Source organism: Triticum dicoccoides, chromosome 5B (assembly GCF_002162155.2).
Source record: "Triticum dicoccoides isolate Atlit2015 ecotype Zavitan chromosome 5B, WEW_v2.0, whole genome shotgun sequence".
NCBI classification, from domain to species: Eukaryota; Viridiplantae; Streptophyta; class Magnoliopsida; order Poales; family Poaceae; genus Triticum; species Triticum dicoccoides.
The window spans coordinates 289026323-289041823 of NC_041389.1; positions in this window are offsets into that span (position 1 = coordinate 289026323).

Consider the following 15501-nt stretch of genomic DNA (forward strand, 5'->3'; position numbering starts at 1 on the left):
CGGTTTTTTCCGTATAATACGAAGGACTGTTTTTTCGGTCACTTACGTAATGCATCCGCGTACGGATAGTCGCGTACATACCAGGGGCTATCTTATAGTCCCATTGTCAAACTCCTATGGCTAAGTGAGAGTGGTAGAGCCATATAGTCTGATTGCTTGGTTCGCCGCACTGACACCTCCTTTACGGACCAAGACGTTGGGTCAAGTGTGCTCACGTGCCATTTCGAACACCCCCGTAGTATCTACGTGGGGGCCGAAGCCGAATACTAGAAAACTCTCAGGAATACAAAAACGGTTGCACAGGAGGAAAGAACTTTCTCACAATGGCACAAACATATCACAAAGCCTTAATATATATAATAAACACGTCTGGGTCTTTCGGATACATTCATTCGAACATAATGTCCTTTAAGCATTGACCCTCTATCAAGCGAGCGCCCTCTAGGACGTCTTCTAAGTAGCGCTCCGGCATGCGGTGGTCCTTGCCTCCGAGAGGACCCTCAACTGCGATAACGACGGCCTTCATCTTTGCCCAGTGCATGTTGACACGGGCGAAGGCCATCCGTGCACCTTCTATGCACAATGACTGCTTGATTGCATCAATTCGGGGCAAGGCATCGCTGAGTCGCTGCACTAGGCGAAAATAGCTACTCATAATGGGTTCAGCTGGCCACAGCCGGACTATGACATCCTTCATGGCCGCTCCGGACATCTTATGCAGCTTGGCCCACTGCGCTATTTGGTTGTTCAGCAGCGTCGAGCGCTCCTGCATTGCGAACTGCGGCCAGAATTGCTTCTCCGTCGCATGCCCCTCCTGGGCTCGGAAGAATTGCGCAGCATCGGCATCATTCTTTGGAAGATCCGCAAAAGAGTCTGGAGAACTCCATAGTTGATTAAGCAAGGCAAACCTCTGATCGCCAAACTTAGACTTTAAAAGAAAGGGCTTACCAGCCGCTATCTGTCCGGCCTATCGGACCTCCTCGCAAGCCGCTCGGGATTCGGACCTTGCCTCTTGGGCTTCCTGAAGGGCCTTGGCGAGTTCACACGACTTAGCCTTATTCTCCTCCTCGAGGAGCTCGCACTTACGAGTGGCGTCTTTGAGCTCTTGCTCAATTTTGGATACCCGCTCCTCAAACTGGCACCGGGTGGCATGTTCGGCCTTCAAATCCGCAGCCGTTTTCTCAGCGGCCGCATTGCTCACCCTTGCCTGCTCCTTCGCCCGAGCATGGTCACCCTTGAGGGTCTCGACCTCAGCAGCGCCATCTACAATCATGCATATAGCAGCGCGTAAGCTTCAACTTAACATTTGCAAATTAATACAATCATGTATGGAGTACTTGAAACATACCCTGCGCCTCGTCCAGCCGCTTGTTAATAAGGATATTATCCTCGTCGGCCAGCTGCAGTTTCTGCTTCAGTTCGAAAACTTCGGCGGCCTGAGCGGTCATCGCTAACAGTGAAGCTCGTTTTTTACCAAAAGATAAGTTTGTTATTTCCTGCAGATGTCTACAGATCCTCTGTTCGCCCTTCTTCATGGGCCGAACAAAGTCTCAGCGGCTACTATCTATATACAGGCATATGTTTCATATGGAAAGCAGCTAAGGACATTAGATCGCATACCTCGAAGCCTGTTAGTAGGCTCGTGAAGGCTTCATTCAGCCCGCTTTTAGCGGACTGAATCTTCTCAACCACCGTACCCATCAAGGTACGATGCTCCTCCAAGACGGACGCACTTTGCATACCATCCATCAGCATGTTCGGCACCTCCGCATTAGTAGAGGTCGCCGCTGAAACAACTGCTTTCTCCTCCCTCGGAGGAGGCTACTGATTCGACTCCGGAGCTGTTTGTATCCGGCTGGGGGTCGGATGATCCAAGACCCCCGTCACCAGTCTCCATGAGGGTTGCGCCCCTCATGTTCTCAGCAGCCAAGGTGTTATCATCTGGCACCGTCTTGGTCCTCTCCCACACTTCTACGAAGCCTGGAGAGATCCTTTGGGACGACAACTTGGTGTCGTCCGCCCTAGGAGGCGGGGAAGCTTGTGGAGGTGTCTCGCTCTCCATCATCTCCAGCGGAAGATCCCCCGACGACGATGATTCTTGAGGGACATCACGGGCCGGACTGAAACACATGATTTGATAGTATTCTTACAATTTATAAAGGATTGGATGTATGTAAGGCATCCTAAGGTACTTACGATTTGGCAAGGGGCTTGGCTCAGGGGCGGTGCTTGGGGACAGCTTCGGTGTCTGAATCCGAGTCATCCGAGAGGGATATCTTTCCCTTCTTGGACGCCCCCTCCTCCGGATCTATGGAGGCCGCCCTCTTTTTCCCTTTGAGAGGAGGGTTCTCTTCTTCCTCCTCCTCCCCATCCTCGTCTTTGTCACCCTCATGAGAGGAAGGAGCCTTGGTCCCTCTGGACATAGCGCCCGAAGTATCTATGTGATGGAGGCCACCTTTGGCCTCCTTGCTTTTCTTCTTGTCCTTCTTCACCGGCGCCTGGTAGGGCGCCGGGACCGCATCCTCATCAACAGAGGCTCAGCTGGGTTTTTGGGGAGCGGGGCCGGATATTTGATCCACTCCGCCTTCTTTATCCAGCCCTATTCAGGGGATGGAATTTTTAGTACCCCTCCTTAAGATTGACGAGCTAAGTAATGTTCAGAAATATGATACTTACTGGGGATGCCGGATTGTTGCAGTCGAGGTCGGTGTCGGCAAACGTCCTTGGCCATGTTTTCTGCTTCTTGAAGAGCAGCTTCCAGATCCCTTTGTGCGTCGTGCCAAAGAATCGTTGCATGGTCCGTGGCCCTTCCAGATTAAGCTCCCACATTTCGAGAGGTCATCGTTGGCAGGGAAGAGCTCATCAGATAAGCATCACCTGAATCACATCAGCAAGGGTGATGTCCTTTTCTATCATACTCTTCATACACTTTTGCAGCATCAATACTTCGTCAGGGGATCCCTAGTCTAGACCCTTGTTGGTCCTAGACGTGAGCCGCAGCAGAGGACCGGATCTGAAAGCAGGAGCGGTCGCCCACTTGGTGCTGCGGAGTTCGGTGATGTAGAACCACTACTGATGCCATACCTTGACAGTATCCATGAATTTCCCTTTGGGCCAGGTAACATGGTTGAGCTTGCTCACCATGGTGCCGCCGCACTCAGCGTGTTGGCCGTCTACTGATAACCCACAAGTGTAGGGGATCGCAACAGCTTTCGAGGGCAAAGTATTCAACCCAAATTTATTGATTCGACACAAGGGGAGCCAAAGAATATTCTTGAGTATTAGCAGTTGAGTTGTCAATTCAACCACACCTGGATAACTTAGTATCTACAGCAAAGTATTTAGTAGCAAAGTAATATGATAATAAAGGTAACAGTAGCAAAAGTAATATTTTTGGGTTTTGTAGTGATTGTAACTGTAGCAACGGAAAAGTAAATAAGCGAAGCACAAGATGTGAAAAGCTCGTAGGCAATGGATCAGTGATGGATAATTATGTCGGATGCGATTCTCATGTAACATAGGATGACACAGAACTAGCTCCAATTCATCAATGTAATGTAGGCATGTATTCCGTAAATAGTCATACGTGCTTATGGAAAAGAACTTGCATGACATCTTTTGTCCTACCCTCCCGTGGCAGCGGGGTCCTAGCGGAAACTAAGGGATATTAAGGCCTCCTTTTAATAGAGAATCGGAACAAAGCATTAGCACATAGTGAATACGTGAACTCCTCAAACTATGGTCATCACCGAGAAGTATCCCGATTATTGTCACTTCGGGGTTGTCGGATCATAACACATAATAGGTGACTATAGACTTGCAAGATAGGATCAAGAACACACATATATTCATGAAAACATAATAGGTTCAGATCTGAAATCATGGCACTCGGGCCCTAGTGACAAGCATTAAGCATAGCAAAGTCATAGCAACATCAATCTCAAAACATAGTGGATACTAGGGATCAAACCCTAACAAAACCAACTTGATTACATGGTAAATCTCATCCAACCCATCACCGTCCAGCAAGCCTGCGATGGAATTACTCACACACGACGGTGAGCATCATGAAATTGGTAATGGAGGATGGTTGATGATGACGACGGCGATGAATCCCCCTCTCCGTATCCCCGAACGGACTCCAGATCAGCCCTCCCAAGAGAGATTAGGGCTTGATGGCGGCTCCGTATCGTAAAATGTGATGAAACTTTCTCCCTGATTTTTTTCTCCGCGAGACGGAATATATGGAGTTGGAGTTGAGGTCGGCGGAGCCTCAGGGGGCCCACGAGACAGGGGGCGCGCCCAGGGGGGAGGGCGCGCCCCCACCCTTGTGGATAGGGTGTGGGGCCCCTGGTCTTGATTCTTTCGCTAGTATTTTTTATATTTTCCAAAATGTGCCTCCGTGGATTTTTAGGACATTCTGAGAACTTTTGTTTTCTACACATAAAACAACATCATGGCAGTTCTGCTGAAAACAGCGTCAGTCCGGGTTAGTTTCATTCAAATCATGCAAGTTAGAGTCCAAAACAAGGGCAAAAGTGTTTGGAAAAGTAGATATGTTGGAGACGTATCAACTCCAAAACAAGCAATTCAGTTGATAAACTGAAAGTGATAAAGAAAACTTTTACAAACTCTGTTTGCTCTTGTTGTTGTAAACATGCAAAGCCATCATTCAGGTTTTAGCAAGTATTATGAACTAACCATACTCACAATAAAACCCAGGTCTCACAATTACTCATATCAATAGCATAATCAGCTAGCAAGCCATAATAATAAAACTCGGATGACAACACTTTCTCAAAACAATCATAACATGATCTAACAAAATGGTATCTCGCTAGCCCTTTCTGAGACCGCAAAACATAAATGCAGAGCACCTTTAAAGATCAAGGACTGACTAAACATTGTAATTCATGGTAAAAGAGATCTAGTCAAGTCATACCCAATATAAACCAACAATAATGAATGCAAATGACAGTGTGCTCTCCAGCGGGTGCTTTTTAATAAGAAGGGTGATGACTCAACATAAAAATAAATAGACAGTCCCTTCGCAGAGGGAAGCAGGGATTTGTAGAGGTGCCAGAGCTCGATTTTAAAATAGAGAGGAATAACATTTTGAGCGGCATACTTTTGCTGTCAATGCAACAACTATGAGATGGTTGTATCTTCCATACTACATGCATTATAGGCAGTTCCCAAACAGAATGGTAAAGGTTTATACTCCCCCAACCACCAACAAGCATAAATCCATGGCTTGCTCGAAACAACGAGTGCCTCCAACTAATAACAGCCCTGGGGGAGTTTTGTTTAATTATTTTGATTTGCTTTGATCTTTTTGGATCATGGGACTGGGCATCCCGGTTACTGGCCCTTTCTCGTGAATGAGGGGCGGAGTCCACTCCTCTTGAGAATAACCCACCTAGCATGGAGGATATAGGCAGCCCTAGTTGAAACATGAGCTTCTCGAGCATACAAAACAGAATTTCATTTGAAGGTTTGGAGTTTGGCACATACAAATTTACTTGGAACGACAGGTAAATACTGCATATAGGAAGGTATGGTGGACTCATATGGAATAACTTTGGGGTTTATGGAGTTTGGATGCACAAGCAGTATTCCCACTTAGTACAGGTGAAGGCTAGCAAAAGACTGGGAAGCGACCAACTGAGAGAGCGACAACAGTCATAAACATGCATTAAAATTAATTTACACCGAGTATAAGCATGAGTAGGATATAATCTACCATGAACATAAATATCATGAAGGCTATGTTGATTTGTTTCAACTACATGCGTGAACATGTGCCAAGTCGCGTCACTCAATTCATTCAAAGGAGGATACCATCCCATCATACCACATCATAATCATTCTAATAGCATGTTGGCACGCAAGGTAAACCATTATAACTCATAGCTAATCAAGCATGGCACAAGCAACTATAATCTCTAAATGTCATTGCAAATATGTTTACTTCATAATAGGCTGAATCAGAAATGATGAACTCATCATATTTACAAAAACAAGAGAGGTCGAGTTCATACCAGCTTTTCTCATCTCAATAAGTCCATATATCGTCATTATTGCCTTTCACTTGCACGACTGAACGATGTGTATAATAATAATAGTGCACTTGCATTGGACTAAGCTGGAATCTGCAAGCATTCAACTCAAGAGAGAAGACAGAGTAATATGGGCTCTAAGTTAAATAAACAATCATGTATATGAGAGCCACTAAACATTTTCAATATGGTCTTCTTGACCCCCAAAGGAAAGAAAAGAAAATAAAACTATTTACACGGGAAAGCTCCCAACAAGTAAGAAGAAGAACTAGAAATCTTTTTGGGTTTTCATTTTAGTTTCTACTACAAGCATGGAAATTAAACTAACTAATTTCTTTTTGTTTTTCTTAAGGTTTATCAAACACACAAGAAGAAAACGAGAAAGAAAATTAAACTAACATGGATAATACAATGAAAGAGTATGAGCACCGACGACTAGTGTGTGAACATGAATGTAAAGTCGGTGAGAAATACGTACTCCCCCAAGATTAGGCTTTTGGCCTAAGTTGGTCTAATACCAAGGACCGCTGCTACTCTCCCTGGTGTACTGGGAGGTTTAATCAGGATACCACAGGCTGGCCATCTCCGGATCCCACTGGAAAGATGATGCACGATAAGGGTCCAGTGCAGGTTCCGGCTCAGGTTCTGGAGTGGATGCTTGGCCTCGATGAGCGTACACCGCCTCCGATGTAACAAGAAAATTATCTGCAATCAAATCAAACAACAGAGGCGCAGGAAAAATGATAGTCTCATTGTGTTTCTTATTAAATCTAAGGTTATACAAGAGCATCTTCTCTTTGTTGCCAACAATAAACGCGTGTGCTACCATGCTCTTGTAATCTAAAATGTAAGTAGGCAATTTTGTCTCCTCTTTCTCATGGTGCCTAATAGGTATCTGAAAATGTCTAGCAAGACGTGAAACATAGATACCTCCAAATATGGGGCCTTTTGTACGATTCAGGCTTAGCCGTATAGCAATGACGGCACCTATACTGAAACTATTATCTCCAAGCAAGGCATGTTGAAGGATGATAATAACAGGAACACTAAAGTTTCCACTATTTCCATGACCAATCAAGCATCTACTAGCAAATATGCCAAAGTAGCGTAAAACAGGAAAGTGTATGCTAGAGATTTTCGCCTTGGAACCCTTCTTTGGCTCCTCTACATCGATAGTGTTAACAAAGCCATCCACATCTTTACGATGGGGTTCCTCTAATTCTCCCTCATAGGGTATCCTACATACCGCGCAAAAATTACGTAAAGACATTTCTCTGAATTATCAATAAATGAAATGATACTGAAGGCGGTGACTTCTTAGGATAATAATAATTTTTTTGCATGAAAGTATTGGTGAGTAAGAGATACTGGTCGATCCGGTCGTGGAGGAAACCGGTGAGGCCTGCATTCTCGATCAAAGAATAAAAATCTTCATGAATTCCAGCTTCTTTCAAGAAATCATCGCATGGCCATTCACACGGCCGTACTTCCGCTAAGCGAGGAAGATTATACTTGGATTTTTCCTTCTCTTTAGCTTGTTTTTCCTGAGAGCCTTGGCTAGAAGAGCCCCTCGAAAGTTTCCTTAACATTTTCTGAAATTTTAGTAACTTCAAAATAGAAGTGAATAAAACTAAACAAGATTGATAGCAACTACTCCTACAAGTGCCTAGAGCCTATATCATGCATTAGAATTGCTTGGGACCTCATAAATTTAACATGCAAGCTCAAGAACATGGTCAACTATGCAGCAAAAATTTGCAATGAATAAAGCACTAGAACAAAAACTAATTGGACCAATGGAGGAGTCACATACCAAGCAACAATCTCCCAAAGTAGTTTTGTGAATGGGGCTTTGAGCAAGGAGATCGAAAATCACAGCAAAATGAGCTAGAACTCGTGATTGAGCTGGATGGGGATTTTTTTGGGAAGAAGATGGAGGGTGTGGGTGCTGGCATAAGTGGAGGGGGGCCACCAGGGGCCCACGAGATAGGGGGACGCGCCCTCCACTCTCGTGTCCTGGTGCTTGCCCCTCTTGCAGTGTTTTCAGTGCCTAAAATCCTCAAATATTCCATAAAAAATTATACTAAATTTGCAGGGCATTTGGAGCACTTTTATTTTCGGGATATTTTTTATTGCACGGATAATTCGGAAAACAGATAGATAATACTATTTTTTCTTTATTTATTCTAAATAACAGAAAGTAAAAAGAGGGTACAGAAGGTTGTGCCTTCTAGTTTCATCCATCTCGTGATCATCAAAATGAATCCACTAACAAGGTTGATCAAGTCTTGTTAACAAACTCATTCCGAATAACACGGAAGCGGAGAAATTTCGAATAACACTAAGTTACCTCAATGGGGATATGAACATCCCCAACAATAAGAATATCATACTTTTTCATGACAATAGGGAGAGGAAATTCAAAACCTCCAATAATGATAGTTGGAACTATTCAAATAGAATTGATGCTATGAACTTGAGATTGTTTCCTCGGAAAGTGTACCGTATGCTCATTACCATTAACATAAAAAGTGACATTGCCTTTGTTGCAATCAATAATAGCCCCTGCAATATTTAGAAAAGGTCTACCAAGGATAATCGACATACTATCGTCCTCGGGAATATCAAGAATAACAAAGTCCATTAAGATAGTGACATTTGCAACCACAACAGGCACATCCTCACAAATATCGACAGGTATAGCAGTTGATTTATCAGCCATTTGTAAAGATATTTCAGTAGGTGTCAACTTATTCAGTTCAAGTCTACGATATAAAGAGAGAGGCATAACACTAACACTGGCTCCAGGATCACATAAAGTAGTTCTAACATAATTTCTTTTAATGGAGCATGGTATAGTTGGTACCCCCGGATCTCCAAGTTTCTTTGGTATTCCACCCTTAAAGGTATAGTTAGCAAGCATGGTGGAAATTTCAGCTTCCGGTATCTTTCTTTTGTTTGTAATGATATCCTTCATATACTTAGCATAAGGATTTACTTTGAGCGTACCAGTTAAGCGCATACGTAAGAAAATAGGTCTAATCATTTCAGCAAAGCGCTCAAAATCCTCATCATCCTTTGTCTTGGATGGTTTAGGAGGAAAGGGCATGGGTTTCTGAACCCATGGTTCTCTTTATTTACCGTGCTTCCTAGCAACAAAATCTCTCTTATCATAACGTTGATTCTTTGATTGTGGGTTATCAAGATCAACAGCAGGTTCAATCTCTACATCATTGTTTTTACTAGGTTGAGCATCAACATGAACATTATCATTAACATTATCACTAGGTTCATGTTCATCACCTGATTGTGTTTCAGCATCAAAAATAGAAATATCATTGGGATTCTCAGGTGTGTCTATAGTAGGTTAACTAGAAGCATGCAAAGTCCTATTGTTTTTCTTTTTCTTCTTTTTAGAAGAACTAGGTGCCTCTAAATTGTTTCTCTGAGAATCTTGCTCGATTCTCTTAGGGTGGCCTTCAGGATACAAAGGTTCCTGAGTCATTCTACCAGTTCTAGTAGCCACTCTAACAGCAAAGTCATTTTTATTATTTAATTCATCAAGCAAATCATTTTGAGCTTTAAGTACTTGCTCAGCTTGAGTAGCAACCATAGAAGCATATTTGCTAATGTGTTTAAGTTCACCTTTAACTCTAGCCATATTATCTCTCACGCGTCCTATCTCGAAAGCATTATTCTTTAACTCTCTACCAACATAAGCATTAAAACTTTCTTGTCTAGCCATAAAGTCATCAAATTCATCTAAGCATGGGCTATGGAATTTAGTAGAGGGGATTTCAACTTTATCATATCTATAGAGAGAATTTACCTTTACTACCTGTGTCGGGTTATCAAGACAATGTGGTTCTTTGACAGGCGGTACATTAAGACCATGTTTTTCTTCAATAGGAGGTAAATTCTTAACATCTTCAGCTTTAATACCTTTTTCTTTCATTGATTTCTTTGCCTCTTGCATATCTTCGGGACTGAGAAATAAAACACCTCTCTTCTTCGGAGTGGGTTTAGGAATAGGCTCATGAGTTGGCTCAATTGGTTCAGGAATTGCCTCAGGAATTGGCTCAGGAAGAGTCCAATTATTTTCATTAGTCAACATATTATTCAATAGTAATTCAGCTTCATCGACTGTTCTTTCCCTAAAAACACAACTAGCACAACTATCCAAGTAGTCCTTGGAAGCATCGATTAGTCCATTGTAAAAGATATCAAGTATTTCATTTTTCTTGAGAGGATGATCAGGCAAAGCATTAAGTAAATGGAGAAGCCTCCCCCAAGCTTGTGGGAGACTCTCTTCTTTGATTTGCACAAAATTATATATTCCCCGCAAGGTAGCTTGTTTCTTATGAGCAGGGAAATATTTAGCAGAGAAGTAATAAATCATATCCTGGGGACTACGCACACAACCAGGAGCAAGAGAAATATACCAAGTCTTAGCATCACCCTTTAATGAGAACAGAAATATCTTAAGGATATAATAATAGCGAGATTTATCATCATGAGTAAACAGGGTAACTATATCATTCAACTTGGTAAGATGTGCCACAACAGTTTCAGATTCAAGGCCATAAAAAGGATCAGATTCAACTAAAGTAATAATTTCAGGATCAACAGAGAATTCATAATCCTTATCAGTAACACAGATAAGGGAAGTAGCAAAAGCAGGGTCGGGTTTCATTCTAGCATTAAGAGACTGCTGCTTCCATTTAGCTAATAATTTCTTAAGATCATATCTATCATTGCAAGCAAAGATAGCTCTAGCAGCTTCTTCATTCATAACATAACCCTCAGGAACAACAGGCAATTCATAATCATTGGGAGAATTTTCATCATCACTATCATCAATAATAGCATCTTCAATAATTTTGTTCCCTCTAACCCTAGCAAGTTGTTCATCAAGAAATTCACCTAATGGCAAAGTAGTATCACGCACAGAGGTAGTTTCATCATAAGTATCATGCATAGCAGAAGTGTCATCATCAATAACATGCGACATATCAGAGTTCATAGCAGTAGCAGGTTTAGGTGTCGCAAGCTTACTCAAAACAGAAGGAGAATCTAGTGCAGAGCTAGATGGCAGTTCCTTACCTCCCCTCGTAGTTGAGGGATAGATCGTAGTTTTCGCGTCTTTCAAGTTCTTCGTAGTGATCAACAGATATAAATCCCAAGTGACTCAGAGAATAGAGCTATGCTCCCCGGCAACGGTGCCAAAAATTAGTCTTGATAACCCACAAGTGTAGGGGATCGCAACAGCTTTCGAGGGCAAAGTATTCAACCCAAATTTATTGATTCGACACAAGGGGAACCAAAGAATATTCTTGAGTATTAGCAGTTGAGTTGTCAATTCAACCACACCTGGATAACTTAGTATCTACAACAAAGTATTTAGTAGCAAAGTAATATGATAATAAAGGTAATAGTAGCAAAAGTAATATTTTTGGATTTTGTAGTGATTGTAATAGTAGCAACGGAAAAGTAAATAAGCGAAGCACAAGATGTGAAAAGCTTGTAGGCAATGGATCAGTGATGGATAATTATGTCGGATGAGATTCCTCGTGTAATAGCTATAACATAGGGTGACACCAAACTAGCTCCAATTCATCAATGTAATGTAGGCATGTATTCTGTAAATAGTCATACGTGCTTATGGAAAAGAACTTGCATGACATCTTTTGTCCTACCCTCCCGTGGCAGCGGGGTCCTAGTGGAAACTAAGGGATATTAAGGCCTCCTTTTAATAGAGAACCGGAACAAAGCATTAGCACATAGTGAATACATGAACTCCTCAAACTATGGTCATCACCGAGAAGTATCCCGATTATTGTCACTTCGGGGTTGTCGGATCATAACACATAATAGGTGACTATAGACTTTCAAGATAGGACCAAGAACACACATATATTCATGAAAACATAATAGGTTCAGATCTGAAATCATGGCACTCGGGCCCTAGTGACAAGCATTAAGCATAGCAAAATCATAGCAACATCAATCTCAGAACATCGTGGATACTAGGGATCAAACCCTAACAAAACTAACTTGATTACATGGTAAATCTCATCCAACCCATCACCGTCCAGCAAGCCTACAATGGAATTACTCACACACGGTGGTGAGCATCATGAAATTGGTGATGGAGGATGGTTGATGATGACGACGGCGACGAATCCCCCTCTCCGGAGCCCCGAACGGACTCCAGATCAGCCCTCCCGAGAGAGATTTGGGCTTGGAACATCTCATATGCTCCATGACGTTCAAAACGTCTTTGAAGTCCTGATTCTAAGCCGTAAAGCATGGCACACTGAACTATCGAGTAGTCATCAGCTTTGCTCTGCCAGACATTCTTAACATCATCAGTAGCATCTGCAGCAGGCCTGCCACCCAACGGTGCTTCCAGGACGTAATTCTTCTGTGCAGCAATGAGGATAATCCTCAAGTTATGGACCCAGTCCGTGTAGTTGCTGCCATCATCTTTCAACTTAGCTTTCTCTAGCAACGCACTAAAATTCAAAGGAACGGTAGCACAGGCCATTGATCTAAAACAACATAGACATGCAAAATACTACCAGGTACTAAGTTCATGATAAATTAAAGTTCAACTAATCATATTACTTAAGAACTCCCACTTAGATAGACATCCCTCTAATCATTTAAGTGATCACGTGATCCAAATCAACTAAACCGTCTCCGATCATCACGTGAGATGGAATAGTTTTCAATGGTGAACATCACTATGTTGATCATATCTACTATATGATTCATGCTCGACCTTTGGGTCTTAGTGTTCTGAGGCCATATCTGCATATGCTAGGCTCGTCAAGTTTAACCCGAGTATTCTGCGTGTGCAAAACTGGCTTGCACCCATTGTATGTGAACATAGAGCTTATCACACCCTATCATCACGTGGTGTCTCGGCACGACGAACTGTAGCAACGGTGCATACTCAGGGAGAACACTTGTACCTTGAAATTTAGTAAGGGATCATCTTATAATGCTACCGACGTTCTAAGCAAAATAAGATGCATAAAGGATAAACATCACATGCAATCAAAATATGTGACATGATATGGTGTGACGCCCCCGATTCAATCGTACACTAATCATGCACGCAAACATGTACGATCAAGATCAGGGACTCATGGGAAGATATCACAACACAACTCTAAAACATAAAATAAGTCATACAAGCATCATAATACAAGCCAGGGGCCTCGAGGGCTCGAATACATGTGCTAGATCATAGACGAGTTAGCGGAAGCAACAATATCTAAGTACAGACATAAGTAAACAAGTTTGCCTTAAGAAGGCTAGCACAAATTGGGATACAGATCAAAAGAGGCGCATTCCTCCTGCCTGGGATCCTCCTAAACTACTCCTGGTCGTCGTCAGCGGCCTGCATGTAGTAGTAGGCACCTCCAGTGTAGTAAGAGTCGTCGTCCACGGTGGCATCTGGCTCCTGGGCTCCGGCATCTGGTTGCGACAACCAGGTAGAAGGGAAAGGGGAAAAGAGGGAGAAAAGCAACCGTGAGTACTTATCCAAAGTACTCGCAAGCAAGGAGCCACACTAGATATGCATGGGTATATGTGTAAGGAGGCCATATCAGTGGACTGAACTGCAGAATGCCAGAATAAGAGGGGGATAGCTAGTCCTATCGAAGACTACGCTTCTGGCAGCCTCCGTCTTGCAGCAAGTAGAAGAGAGTAGACTGAAGTCCTCCAAGTAACATCGCATAGCATAATCCTACTCGGCGATCCTCCCCTCATCGCCCTGTGGAAAAGCGATCACCGGGTTGTCTGTGGAACTTGTCTGGGTGTGTTTTATTAAGTATCCGGTTCTAGTTGTCATAAGGTCAAGGTACAACTCCGGGTCGTCCTTTTACCGAGGGACACGGCTATTCGAATAGATAAACTTCCCTGCAGTAGTTGGTTAGTGCGTATAGGCCAGTGGCCAGACTCAGATCAAATACCAAGATCTCGTTAAGCGTGTTATTATGAAGCAACTGCGAACGCCGACCAGGGCCAGGCCCACCTCTCGCCTAGGTGGTCTCACCCTGCCCTGTCTCTCTGCCACAAAGATCCACACAGAGGGCCGTCGGGACAAAGGTCCTTTTAGCCCCCAATCCGTGAATCACTCGCGGGCACTCAACGAGCCAACCCGACTTTAGTCACCATCTGAATAGTATGTATATATGTAAAGTATATACCCGTGATCACCTCCCGAGTGATCACGGCCCGATAGTATAGCAAGGCAGACTGACAAGAATGAAGGGCCACTAATGGTAAACTAGCATCCTATACTAAGCATTTAGGATTGCGGGTAAGGTATCAATGACTGTAGCAACAATGACAGGCTATGCAACGGAATAGGAGTAACCGAACAGTAACATGCAGCACTACTCTAATGCAAGCAGTATAGAGAAGAATAGGCGATATCTGGTGATCAAGGGGGGGGGGGGGCTTGCCTAGTTGCTCTGGCAAGAAGGACGAGTCGTCAACACCGTAGTCGAACTGGGGGTCGCCGGCAGTCTCAGGGTCTATCGGAAAGAAGTAACGGAGAGGGAACACAATAAATAACAGAGCAATCAAAGCATCACAAAGAGTAACAAGACAATACACAGTGTTTGGTGTGCCCTAACGCGGCAGTAGGTGATACCGACGAAAGGGGGAAACATCCGTGAAAGTATCCCTAGTGTTTCGCATTTTTGGACAGGTGAATCGGAGGGGGAAAGTTGTGTGTTCTCTATGCTAGGGATGTGTGGCGGATGAATGGGCTACGTATCCGGATTCGTCTCGTCATTCTGAGCAACTTTCATGTAGAAAACATTTTCATCTGAGCTACGGTTTAGTTTCTATGTTTTTCTAAAGTTTTAATCATTTTTAGAATTTATTTAATTCTAACATTATCCAGAATAGTGTTTGCTGATGTCATCATGGTGTCAGCATGACGTCAGCAGTCAACAGGGCGTTGACTGGGTCAATCTGACGTGTGGGACCCACTTTTCATACTCTATTTAGTTTAATTGGGATTTAGCTAATCTAATTACTGTTTAATTAAACTCACTAGTTAATTAGATTAACTAAACATGATTAATTAACTTAATTAATTCACTAATTAATTAATTAATTAATTAATAATTTTATTAATTCATTTTTATTTTATTTCCTTTTTCTTTTTATAAAAACGTTCTGGGACGGGGCCCGTTTGCCATAGGCCCATAGGGCCTTAGCGGGCACCAGGCTTGCGGTTACGGGTGCAGGGGCGTCCTGGGCGACGGGCGCCATCCTGCCTGACAGGGAGCTCGCCCAGACTAACCGCGGGGCGAGGCTGGCGGGGCGCCGAAGGCAAAGGGCGCGGCCGGTGGCGGGGACCGGACCGGCGAGCGGGAGGCACGGGGCAGCAGGGGGCTTCGGCGGCGGCCGTGGCCGT